The sequence below is a fragment of the Sapajus apella genome, unplaced genomic scaffold, assembly GCF_009761245.1.
Source record: "Sapajus apella isolate SASKATOON/1434 unplaced genomic scaffold, GSC_monkey_1.0 scaffold1, whole genome shotgun sequence".
NCBI classification, from domain to species: domain Eukaryota; kingdom Metazoa; phylum Chordata; class Mammalia; order Primates; family Cebidae; genus Sapajus; species Sapajus apella.
The window spans coordinates 46,581,651-46,590,771 of NW_022436941.1; the positions used below are offsets into that span (position 1 = coordinate 46,581,651).

General features: G+C 39.1%; 1 protein-coding gene and 1 non-coding gene across 5 annotated transcripts in view; one reads left to right on the forward strand and one right to left on the reverse strand.

Annotated features, from left to right (window-relative positions):
* The window catches only part of FAM172A (family with sequence similarity 172 member A), a 490,654-nt gene that overhangs the window by 396,908 nt on the left and 84,625 nt on the right, over nt 1-9,121 (forward strand). The gene's annotated exons all lie outside the window — the stretch shown is intronic.
* On the reverse strand, nt 8,428-8,624 carry LOC116554327. Its single transcript, XR_004270170.1, has one exon. It is a non-coding gene; the product is annotated as a small nucleolar RNA SNORA73 family (small nucleolar RNA).

Sequence of the window (9,121 nt, forward strand, 5' to 3'; positions counted from 1 at the left end):
TGCAATAAACTGGTAGCACTCATTCATTACTGAATACTACCTTAGTCCCTTAAACTGAAAAATCCATCAATAACCTATTATAACAATGCAAATTCTGGTGAAATAACATACTATGCATATAAGAATCACACTTTATCAAAACAGATATGTATAAGTATATGTATGGGCATATTAAAACTGTCTGCTAAAACATAGTGACTCATTTTGACTGCGATTCATGCTGAAGCTCATCTGAATAGCATTTTAAAAGAGAGAAACTACTACAAAATAATAGTAAAAAGCAGCATACAATTATTCTATGAACAATAATGAAAGCGCAAACACTACAGCCTGTCAAATGACAGATTCTGTTATTTTGATTCAGAGCAAAATTACAATTGTTATTCTGTTCTCAAAGCATAGGAATAATGTATGCAAGCATTAGATTAGATACAAACACATTCCCCACAATATGAATCTTGTGCATGTTACATTGCTCTTGTTTTTCAGCATTTGGTTAGGAGAGCCATATTTTCATCTGGAAAGTTTATTCTGTTTTCATTTGGTTACCATTGTAAATTTATGAATTCTTTACCTCTCAGAGGCAATCTAGTGTTTTAGAGAGAGAGTTTTTTTAATATCTCAATATAAGTTCTATCCAGGATAATAGTACTTGGGAGTATCCGTTACATATTTTGTTATATATTTTTTTATTTACTGAATTTTAAAATTTGAATGTTATTTACATAATATGGAAATGTTTATCTGCTTTGAAGGGAATGGGGATTAAGATAAAAACAAAAATGAGTAATCACAACTGTTGCATTTTGTTGCCATCTCTATAAGCCTGGTCAGTATTTTCCTTTCATGATAAGTTGGACTCTTTATAAATAGAAAGTTGATTATGATTCCTTCTGCTGCAGTAGGCAGTAACACTCAGATAATAGCACTGGCATTCTATTTCAATTTAGCATTAGTCTTTGATCACCGTTTTTTTCGAAATTCCTTTATCCTCTTCTGACTACTTTTATCATTATAACTAGCATTACCCTAAATTCAATTGATAAAATCATTTTTCTTCCTTTTCTCTTTGAAATGTATACCTGAATCTAACTTTTCTCTAATATTTTATGTCTCCCCATCAGTTAAGCTGTTAGGATATTCTGTTTTGATGTATTCAGCCTTCGGGATGATTTTGAGACAGGAAGCTTCAATGTTATCTAATGTTAGGGACATCACACCTGAAAATAACGAAGTTATACAGTAAAGATATGTGCATGTAAATTATGTAAATATTCATACAATTTTTGCTAAATTATTCAATGGCTTTCTGCAGAGAATTGTATTAGAAAAGTATCCATGGTCTTAAAAAATGATAGGATTCTAATTTCCTAGCATGCCGTTTCCATAGTTTTACATACAGTTATTCTTCCTTTTGTTTATGTCTAAGAATTTCACCTGGAATTTGTGTCACTTACTATTGTAAAAAAATGTTATTTCCTCAACAGATAGAATTTGTGCATCCCAGTTAGAATCTCCAGATGTCTAACTAGTCAAGGAGCTGGGCATGGTGAAAATGGGAAATCATCAGCTCTTAGAAATCTCGCAGAGCAAATACGTAGTTCTGCAAGGCTCCATATCCCACTTCTACAGCCATATGGGCCTCTGGGCCTCTGTTCTGATCTCATCTAGATTTTTTCAGCTAGTGTCATTTTCATACTAGTGCCATTTCTCCGTAGGATGGTTATCATCTGACAACCTTTCAGTAGCTTAGAAGTCACATAACTTGAAACTTGGTCCAGATCATCCCTGTTGTTTTTACTAGCAGTCTCAGCAGAAACCAGTCTGTTGTCTAACTGTGAAGGTAGTGCCTGAAAACAGGCCTGAAGCTCTAAGGGAGGACATATTTTTAAATGTATTTGTGTACTCTGGACATTTGACAAAATCCATTGCAGTCAATAGACAGCAGTCAAATTAACAGGGAGATAGTTCTCCACTTATCGAGAATGTCAAACAACAGAGGGAAGAGGGAATTCCAAAGAGCTGCTTCGAGTATATTATTTTTATATTAATGGTGAGTGAATACCAGTGTCAAAAGTTTACATCACAGTATGAATAAGGTGATTTGATTTTAACTTTTAGATAAAAACAGTCTTTCCACATTTTAGGTCATGATGATAAAAACTTTTTTGAGAACCAAACTATTCAGATAGTCTGTACCAAGCCTTGCCTATATACAGCTGGAAAATACCTAGAATTCTTTATTCGCTAACAAATTATCACACATGCATGCTGCTCAGAGAATGTGGGTAAGATAGTGGTTAAAAGCACGGGCTCTGGAGCTGTACTACCTGAATGTGTTTCCTTTCTGTGCCACTATTCTATCTCTGTAACTTTTGCCAAGTGCCACCCTGTCTCTACTTCCATTCCTTCACCTGTAAACTGATAAGAATAGAGCTTACCTCACAGGATGCTGTGAGGATGTTGTACAGCATTTATTACTTGGTTTTAATTTCAAGTAGTTTCATCTCTAAAATTTTATCTCCTGTAACCAGGGAGAGCTTCTATTCTCTGCCTCCGTGGCACCCTGCACCATCCCCACCATAGTGTATGTTAATGTGCAGTATCTATTTACTTGCCTCTCCTACCTCCATTAAACTGTAAGCCTCATGAGGACAAAATGTGTGTCTGTCTTACCATCATTATTGTTTCAATGCCTAGCACATAGTTTGTACTCAGTAAATATGTATTGGATGAATGTTAAATAAAATGTAATAAAACAAATATCACAAATATTATTCATCTGTAGAATTTTTGCTTCAATTAAGTTACTTTCCTGGTATTAGCAGAGGCTGGCATGCAATGAATTATATCAACTTCTTTGCATTGACTTCTGCCTAGAATGAACCACCTTCAGATACCCACAGGCTCACCCCTTATTCCTTCAGATCTTTATTCAAATATTACCTTCTCAGTGTTTCCTATCCTGATTGCCTCATTTAAAACTGCATTTCTGTCCCTTCTCTGTTCTGTTTTATTTTTGTATGGCATTTATGACAATCTAGCCCTCTATATATTTTAGTTATTTGATGTATTTATGATCGTTGCTGGCCTCACTTACTCCACACCAGAATGTAAGCTTTGTCAGTATTGCTCACTGGTACATCCCTAGCACCTGGACCAGTGCCTGGCACAAAGTAGACAGGCACGTGAGCAAATATTTGTTGACTTAATTAATAAACGCAATGCATTGGGGATGCCAACTTGGAAATAACTGGAAGCAAAATTACTATTCAAGGATAGTCAACAGAGAATTCGAAACAAAAAACTTCAGGCTCCGTCTTGAGATCAATTATATAAGGTTTTTTACTTTTACAGGTGCCTTCTTCAACCTCCCTGAGCCCTTTAACCCAGGCTCTGAATTCTGAAAATCATTCTTATCAAAATATTCTTCCAAGGGTTATTCTGAGGACTGTATTGCAATTTTTTATAAAACAATATATGTCTGAGACTTTATTTTTCAAGTTATATAAGATTCTAGTGTTAGAGCTTTTTAAAATGGTTAAACCCTAAAGCAAACTGCTTCTTTAAATACATGGATATGAACTTTCCATAGAGCACAAATACAAGATCTCTGCGAGGTTTTAATTAAGAATAATTAAAATATCTCTATTAAAATATGTTTCATTCTACCGGCTTAGTAGGGGGTTTCATTTCAATAAAAAGTTTTATTTTTTTACATGTTAATAGCATAAAACACAACATTGTGCTAGTACCATCAGGGAAGATGTGGTATGCTGAAGTGGTAAGAAGCAATGTGATTTATAAATTAATTCCCTGCATTACTTTTGTTAAAATGTTTTTTCATTAAGAATTAAACTTTCGGCCAGGCGCGGTGGCTCACGCCTGTAATCCCAGCACTTTGGGAGGCCTAGGCGGGTGGATCACGAGGTCAAGAGATCGAGACCATCCTGGTCAACATGGTGAAACCCCGTCTGTACTAAAAAAATCCAAAAAATTAGCTGGGCATGGTGGCACGTGCCTGTAATCCCAGCTACTAAGGAGGCTGAAGCAGGAGAATTGCCTGAACCCAGGAGGCGGAGGTTGTGGTGAGCCGAGATCGTGCCATTGCACTCCAGCCTGGGTAACAAAAGCAAAACTCCGTCTCAAAAAAAAAAAAAAAAAAAGAATTAAACTTTCACTTTGGTGGTTTATTTGGTGGTTAATTGTTTGAATCCATTATGAGGGCATCATACAAACACAAATTAAACAAGAAAATTATATAAGAAGTAACAAATTGTATTGGGGCAAAATATTTTTAAAATATAAAGGCTTGGTATCATATATGAGGTGAGATTTTTATTCAGTTTGCGGTTTGTAAGATTATTTGGCTATTTATGTCATAAAATGACTTACATAAGAAAGAATGTTTAAACAAAAAATTTAAAGAAGGCAAGTTGTTGTTACAGGATGGGTCAAGAGAGCCAGATACTGTATGGAATTCCCAAGTGTTTGTAAAGGGGAGAGATATAGAAAGGGTCAAAACCCAAAGGGAAGAGGAAACTAGTAATTATTAAGTCTGATGAGATGAAGCTATCCCATTTAAAAAAAAATTGAGAAGAGAACAGATGGGAAGATAAGTAAACACTAAATAAACCTGATGATAGAGAGAGATGGATTATTACTTTTCTCAGTACAACAAGAAGGTCTAGCTAAATTTGTCCCTTGCTTTTTTTTTTTTTTGAGTTGGAATATCGCTCTGTCGCCCAGGCTGGAGTACAGTGGCGCGATCTTGGCTCACTGCAACCTCTGCCTCCCAGGCTCAAGCGATTCTACTGCTTCAGTAGCTGAGATCACAGATGCCCACTACCACGCCTGGCTAATTTTTGTATTTTTAGTAAAGACAATGTTTCACCATGTTGGCCAGGCTGGTCTCAAACTCCTGACATCAGGCAATCCACCCACCACAGCCTCCCAAAGTGCTGGGATTACATGCGTGAGCCACCACGCCTGGACACTTGTCCTTTTTAAAAAGACAGTAACATGAAGACAGGAAAGCCATGTATGTGGCAGACATTGTAGTATTTTTGACCCATACCAAAACAACAACAACAACAAAAACCCTTCTTTCTCTTATCACTGCATTCTCCATGTTAGTGTCTCTATGACAATGGTTAAAATCTAAGTATGACCAAGAATGAGTAACGTTGAATTAATAACATCCCCATTCATGCTGTTATATAATACTTCAAAGAGAAAGGGATGAAGATTGCAAGGGAGCTATTAATCTAAGTGATAGGGAAATTTAGGAGAAGTTGTGATTCCATCTAATCATCAGATCCAGTAAGACATTCAGGGATTGAGAAGGAGAATCCATTAAACTACACCTTGAAAGATGGGTAGGATTTGAAGATTCATAGAAGGGAAGAAGAATATTGCAACTAGAGTTTCAGCATGAGCAAGGGCTTGAAAGTACAGGACATGTAACATAAACATTTGTAATAGCAAAAGAGGAGGTTGACAGACACATCATTGGTGTGAATGGAGGAGGAAGAAAATAAAAGTTGTAAGTGTGAATGAGATGACAGGGAACAGGCTAAGGAGTTCGTCATGGTTTTTTTGTTTTGTTTTCTCTCTATATAAGTTCTAGGGTATGTGTGCGGAACATGCATATTAAATAGGTATACACGTGCCATAGTGGTTTGCTGTAACCATCAACCCGTCATCTACATTAGGCATTTCTCCTAATGCTATCCCTTCCCTAGCCCCACACCCTCCAGTAGGCCCCAGTGTGTGATGTTCCCCTCTGTGTGTCTATGTGTTCTCATTGTTCAGCTCCCATTTATGAGTAAGAACATGCAGTATTTGGTTTTCTGTCCTTTTGTTACTTTGCAGAGAATGATGGCTTCCAGCTTCATCCATGTCCCTGCAAAGAACATGAACTCATCCTTTTTTATAGCTGCATAGTATATATGTGCCACATTTTCTTTATCCAGTCTATCATTGATGGGTATTTGGGTTGGTTCCAAGTCTTTGCTATTGTGAATAATGCTGCAATAAACATACGTGTGTGTGTGTGTGTGTCTTTATAGTAGAATGATTTATAATCCTTTGGGTATATACCCAGTAATGGAATTGCTGTTTCATATGGTATTTCTGGTTCTACATCCTTGAGGAATCACCACACTGTGACCCACAATGGTTGAACTAATTTACACTCTCATCAAAGTATAAAAGCATTCTTTTTTCTCTACATCCTCTCCAGCATCTGTTGATTCCTGACTTTTTAATAATCACCATTCTAACTGGGATGAGATGGTATCTCATTGTGGTTTTGATGTGCATTTGTCCAATGACCAGTGATGATGAGCTTTCTTTTTCATATGCTTGTTGGCCATATAAATGTCCTCTTTTGAGAAGTGTCTGTTCATATCCTTTGCCCACTTTTGGATGGAGTTGTTTGGTTTTTTCTTATAAATTTGTTTAAGCTCCTTGTAAATTCTGGATATTGGCCCTTTGTCAAATGGATAGATTGCAAAAATTTTCTCCCATTATGTAGGTTGCCTTTCACTCTAATGATAGTTTCTTTGGCTGTGCAGAAGCTCTTTAGTTTAATTACATCCCATTTGTCTATTTTGGCTTTTGTTGCCATTGCTTTTGGTGTGTTAGTCATGAAGTCTTTGCCCATGCCTATGTCTTGAATGATATTGCTTAGGTTTTCTCCTAGGGTTTTTATGGTTTTAGGTTTTACGTTTAAGTCTTTAATCCATCCAGAGTCAATTTTTGTGTAAGGTATAATGAAAGGGTCCAGTTTCAGTTTTCTACATATGGCTAGCCAGTTTTCCCAACACCATTTATTAAATAGGGAATCCTTTCCCCATTGCTTGTTTTTGTCAGGTTTGTCAAAGATCAGATGGTTGTAGATGTGTGGTGTTCTTTCTGAGGCCTCTGTTCTGTTCCATTGGTCTATATCTTTGTTTTGGTACCAGGAATTCTGCTTTTTGGAATTTTCAGCATTTTTTTCACTGGTTTTTCCTCATCTTCGTGGATTTATCTACCTTTGGTCTTTGATACTGGTGACCTTTGGATAAGGTTTTTGTGTGGACATTCTTTTTGCTGATGTTGATGCTATTTCTTTCTGTTTGTTAGTTTTCTTTCAGTCAGGCCTCTCTGCTGCAGGTCTGCTGGAGTTTACTGGAGATCCACTCCAGACTCTGTTTGCCTGGGTATCACCAGCAGAGGCTGCAGAACAACAAAGATTGCTGTCTGTTCTTTCCTCTGGAAGCTTCGTCCCAGAGGGGAACCTGCCAGATGCCAGCCAGAGCTCTCCTGTATGAGGTATCTGTCGACCTCAGCTGGGGGTTATCTGCCAGTCAGGAGGCATGGGGTTCAGGGACCCACTCGAGGAGGCAGTCTGTCCCTTAGCAGAGCTCAAGCACAGCGCTGAGCTCTGCTGCTCTCTTTAGAGCCAGCAGGCAGGAACGTTTAAGTCTGCTGAAGCTGTACCCACAGCCGCCCCTTCCCCCAGGTGCTCTGTCCCAGGGAGATGGGTGTTATCTATAAGCTCCTGACTGGGGCTGCTGCCTTTCTTTTGGAGATGCCCTGCCCAAAGAGGAGGAATCAAGAGAGGCAGTCTGGCTATAGCGGCTTTGCTGAGCTGTGGTGGGCTCCATCCATTTCAAACTTCCAATGGCTTTGTTTACACTATGAGGGGAAATTTGCCTACTCAAGCCTCAGTAATGGTGGAAGCCCCTCCCTTCACCAAACTCAAGCGTCCGAGGTCAACTTCAGACTACTGTGCTGGCAGCAAGAATTTCAAGCCAGTGGATCTTAGCTTGCTGGACTCCATGGGGGTGGAATCCTCTGAACTAGACCATTTGGCTCCCTGGCTTTAGCCCCGTTTCCAGGGGAGTGAACAGTTCTGTCTCACTGGTGTTCCAAGTATTATTGGGATATGAAAGAAAACTCCTGCAGCTAGCTTGGTGTCTGCCCAAATGGTTGCCTAGTTTTGTGCTTGAAACCTAGGGCCCTGATGGTGTAGGCACCCGAGGAAATCTCCTGGTCTACAGGATGCAAAGACCGTGGGAAATGCGTAGTATCTGGACTGGAATGCACCGTCCCTTAAGGCACAGTCCTTCATGGCTTCCCTTACCTAGGGGAAGGAGTTCCCCAACCACTTGCACTTCCCGGGTAAGTTGCCACCCCACCCTGCTTCTGCCCGCCCTCCATGAGCTGCAACCACCATCTAACCAGTCCCAATGAGATGAGCTGGGTACCTCAGTTGGAAATGCAGAAATCACCTGCCTTCTGTGTTAATCTCGCTGGGAGCTGCTGACCAGAGCTGTTCCTATTCGGGCATCTTGCCCAGATCCCCAGTTTTTGTTTTTGGTTTTTTTTAATATTACATTTTTAAAGATCTTACTTGGTCTTAAAATTTTCACATATTAGACATGTTTCCTGCCTGGTTTGTCTCCCTAGTCATTGTCCACAGAACTCTGAGAAGCTGTAGGAATACACAGACACAGACTCAGCAGCATCTCCCACGTTGTGGAAAGGGATTGTACCTCAAGGGGCAGGGCCCTGTGCTCCCCTATGTCTGTTGGGCACAGCCTGGAGGGAGTGAACTCCCAGGATATCCACACTGGACCATATTTTTTTTAGGCCAAAGGATTAAAAAATTTTGGAGGAAATGAACTATCTGAGCTACATTTCAGAAAAATGGATCTAGCAGCTGTGAGTAAAATATATTGCTGAGGAAAGGCTGAAGATAGGGAAAATGCAGCTAAAAGTTCATTATTATAGTCCCTGCAAGAGGCAGTGATGCCTGAATGTTGGCAATGAGAGTGAAAGAGAAGAGAGGTACAGAATCCAAAGACATGCAGACATAAAATCAACGTGACTTGGCCAGGAGAGTCAACGTAAGTTTTTCTTCAAATGGAACAGTCAGTTTGTTAGTAGAATCTCTGCAAGAATGATGGAACACAGGATAGGAAAGATTCTATGGAAGTTTGGGAAAGACTGTGCATGCAGCGTGCCTACATGTCAGTTCTGTGGTAGAACTGAGAATAGCTTTCCGACACTGGACGTTGGAATAGTCGATGGAGAAGAAGACATAGAAATTGAGATTTCCGATTAAGCTCCT